Raw genomic sequence first — 4460 nt, 5'->3', positions numbered from 1 at the left:
GTCATTTGGTTTCTGTAAAATCAACTTAACAAATGAATTGTGGAGAATCTGACGATGTGTAGCCTGTCTATATTGACAAATGTTTAAACATTTATATTTATGTAGGCAATCTAAGCAGTTTAAAACTTGGTGGGGTTTTTACATCCAAAGACTTTCTATATAGTCAAATTGAGACCTACGTTTATTTGTCAAAATGTTTAGCCATATCAGGCCCGTAAAAGGGACCTCTAATGTCTAGTAGTAGTGAGATTATAAAATAATAAACACGAGAAGAGAACAAATTAAGGTTTGTTTCAATGTGGAGAGCAAAGATGTGCTGCTTTAATATCTTTCCTGTCACTGAATAAATAACCCTGCACAATATTGAACTGTGTACCTGTTTTACACATTGAGATACTTCCAAAAACAAACAGGAGTTTGGCCAAAGGTTTAATGGTGTGTGTGTCTGGAACGGATACATCCAGTATAGAAAGGATGTATCCTGTGTATAGGGCGGCAGCACTGTAGTTAGCCATCTGTGTTCTCCTGCACTTTACCATGGAAGCTCCAAACAATGTGTGTTCTGCAACGAGTGAGAGCTGGACCAGTAAAATGCTCTGTAGCTTTGAAAAGGCTGTTAAATGGTCAGTTCACTCAATTTAAACAAATATATATTTACACTCTTATGCATAGTGCTTAACCATGCATACAGATTTGGTTTAATGTGCTGAAGTTTTGCCTCTGAAATATGCAGATCTATCTCAATTTAATGAAAGGTGGATTGAGTTGTGTTTGTGGTGCTTAAAGAATGGAAAAATTACATCTGAAAAACTCAAGAGTGAGATGTCACTTGTGTCATATGTCTCACTTTCAATGACTTTCATTAGGACTGTTGGTCCTTAGATGGGCCTTTACATAAATACACACAGCTCAGCACAAAAATACATTAACAAACATGACACAAAACACAATAAGTATACAACAAAAATACAAAAAAATAAAAACCCAAATGAAATGCATAGTTCGTTTATATTTCAAGACTAGTCTACGTCAAACTTCAGTTTAAAAACAACTCATTTATGATTTATTTTGACTGTGAGAAAGGAGTTCCACAAGATTTGGAGATTCACCAAAAATAGAGAGACTTCTTTCCAAAAAATATTTTATGGGCACTAATAGATAAACCCCAAGTTATTGAGCCAGAAACCCTGAGAGGTTAAACAATAGCACAATGCTATTTTTATTAGAAAGTTAATAAAAAAATGATCCAGACTGAACCTTTAACATCTTCAGACATAACAGTGAGATCTCAACAACTGATATTGAAAAATCTCCATTGCACAACCCGATATAATTTTAAGAGACTTGCTGAAGCAGAAGCTGTTTGTGACCAAGATTGTTTGTTAGAAACTAAAGTTGTGTTATGTTCCACTGAAAAGTGTTTATCCAAAACACCCAAATATTGTTTATTTACCAGCTACTGTTGGTGTGTGGCATCAGCTTCTGATGTTATACAGTTTTAACAGAATGTACAGTTTTGGAGAGGCCTTTGGGTGTCACAGATTACACACTACACTGGGTCAGGTAGTGAAGGAACAGAGCTCTATTGTGTTGGCAGCATTTTGGATATAAAACGTTCGAAGAACACTGAAGTGTTTATAGGGATGGTTTCCTGTCAACTGAAGGAGGTTGTTGAGACTGTCTTGCCCTAGTTTGGTGTTCTTTGTTGATAAGCTAGATGTTCTTGACGTTACTAGTACACATCAGGCTTGTGTCATGCAGCTAGAAAATGCCAGTGTTGAACAAGAGTTTCTCTAAATTAATTGAAAAACAATATGATATTTAATTTAACCAACCGCTTTAACAAAGTCATCTGAGCTGTAAAACGTCACCCCCCTCCTCACCCCCCTCACAGTTTGAAAGATAAAGCCAAAAAGCAAATGGTGAATTTATTATTCTCTTGGAAACTGAATGACTCCAAAGTAAATGATGTTGATAGTAATATAGTAGTATTTGGGCTGACTGCACAGTCTCAATGTAATATTCAAGACACACACACACACATTATTAATTGTCATGGAACACTGCCACTTAGTGGAGAATCAATAGAACTGCAGCTCAAGATTGCCTCCTTTCTCTCATTAATTTATAAATTAATGTATGTAAATGAACAAGAAGATTTCAGAAGTAAGTAATCCTTAAAAATGCAGTCAAGATAAGAAAGTAGATGGGGGATGAGATAAATAATGATAACATCATGTTAAAAACTTTTTTACTTATTCATGGATTTTCCTGTTACTGATCTGATTATTTGTTTTCAATATTTAAAGGACTGAGTCTTACTCACAGTCAGTGCTCTTGAATTAACAAACCTCACTTATCCTCCAAGTATAAAAAATGTAAGCTAATGTAGAAATGTGCATTGATAGTGGCTGATTTGGACACAGCGTTAATAGTGCATGTACTAAACAATATTTTAAGTTGCAGGCCAAAGTAATGGTCAACAAAGTAAATTATATTTTTCAAAAGAAAAGCATTCTTAGAAATACTCAAATATTCACATTCTTGCCAAGAGCAGGTGAGAAGATGGATGCCACTGGAGCCAGCAGCCGTCGACACGTGTTAATTAGAAATTGTCTGTTTAAACTGTAAAAACAACAAGCTGTAGATACAGTAGGCTACATGGCAGACTATTTCTTGACAATGTACAGCAACTTCCTGTTGTCTTATGGTACCTTTGGACAGAGCCAATTTCCTCCTAGTTACAGTTTTTATGCTAAATTAAGCTAACGTCTCCTGGCTGTATCTTCATATTAATTTCATATAGTAAATATGACAGTAATGTTGCTATTTTCATCAAACTGTTGCCTCTAACTAATGAACATGTTATATTTGTTTTATTTAAACACATTTGGCTGTTTTTCTGGGGGGTTATTTGCCATGTGTTGTGTTGCCATGTGTAACTTCCTGGAGTAGCAACCAGTTGCCTGGCAACTGCTCAATAACCGTATTTCCTAAAATATCTAACTATTTCTTCAATAAGAACAAATATTTGGAAAATAATCTTTGATAACAATAAATCATTTCTATGTTTTCTTTTCACTCCAGTATATCTCACTCCACCTGCCATATTATTTAACTGCTCTTACAAAACAACAAGCTTTCTTAATAATTATATCACGTAAAATCCCACCATGAGGTTTCCCTACAGAGATGTTTGGCTAATTGGTAACTTGCTCTGAAGGATCTGGTTACCCATATGATAGCTGCCTGCTATATTAAATGGCTAACCTGAATAAAGAGGTCTCCGTTACTGAGAGATGCAGAGGTGACAGAAGGGAAGTGGTAAATACCTGAGACGACCACCAGACTGAACAGACAAATAAACAACGTGGTGCTAAATAACTGCATGCGCAGAGTTTGTGTTACGTGGAAAAAGGGAGTGCAAATGCTTACCTTTGTTATCCACACTCCTGAGTGGGCAACATCCCACCGGCCAAATTTAAATGATACTGTACTGCTTCAGTGGGATTAAATAATTCAGACACTCATTTATCATGACAATGCATGATGATATCAAAGCCAGAATTGTTCAAATGAATTTTCTCAACAGGCACTGTGATGTGCAATCCTCTCAGATCATTTATTCAGGCTCAAATTTATTTAAAAATGAAAGACTAGCTGTGACCAGTGGCTCCTGTGGTGATGTGATAAGAGCGACTGCAGCATTCACATCAAAGACATTCTCCCTCATATTGTATTTATCTACTTTTTTAATCATTCTTTCCCTGCCGAAGCCAAGAGGCAGCTGGAGCATTAATGGGTAAAATCTGGGGGATTTGTGTCGTAATGATGTGACGTACAGTGGCTTTCTGCATGTTCCCATCAGGCACCTCTCATCAGAGGGGGCTGAAAGGGACAAATGATGAATCCCTGAGAGGTAATCCCCCTCTTCTCTGTGTCTTCAGCCCAGCAGATGTTTTCCCTTTGACCTGCACAAAAGGCCTCTGTTTTTGTTTCCAGCCTTGTCCATTCCTCAAAGGTCACAGGTCACTCTGGTCTCAGGGTGAAGCTGTCACTGCAAGTCTAAACATTTAACAGCCATCAGAGCGTGATGAAAACACAGTCCCTGCGAGAAGGCTGCACAGACGCCTCATGATTACTTTAAGTAAAGACCTACTTTCCATATGCTGATGCGGTTGAAAGCACATGCTAACACCCTCAGATTGAATTACAGTGGTTGCTGGGGTTGCCTCAGGGAGAGGGCTGGCCTAACTTTAGACACTTGACCATGCAGGGGGTGGATGGCCGTATTTGTCATGGGATGGTCATAGCTTATAGGTTAACTTAAATGGTTGAAATGTTAACTGAATCAATAGCTGACTGAGTTGTGTTTGGGCCTGCCCAGAAATGCCAAAGGATGGGGTTTAATGACCCACCCTGTAAAAGAAGTCTGACAATTTAAAGCCAGAAAACCCACT

This window comes from Morone saxatilis, unplaced genomic scaffold (assembly GCF_004916995.1).
Source record: "Morone saxatilis isolate NCDOM2014 unplaced genomic scaffold, NCSU_SB_2.0 Contig23, whole genome shotgun sequence".
NCBI classification, from domain to species: Eukaryota; Metazoa; Chordata; class Actinopteri; family Moronidae; genus Morone; species Morone saxatilis.
The sequence above is the reverse complement of the archived record's forward strand: the minus strand, read 5'-3'. Positions refer to the sequence as shown.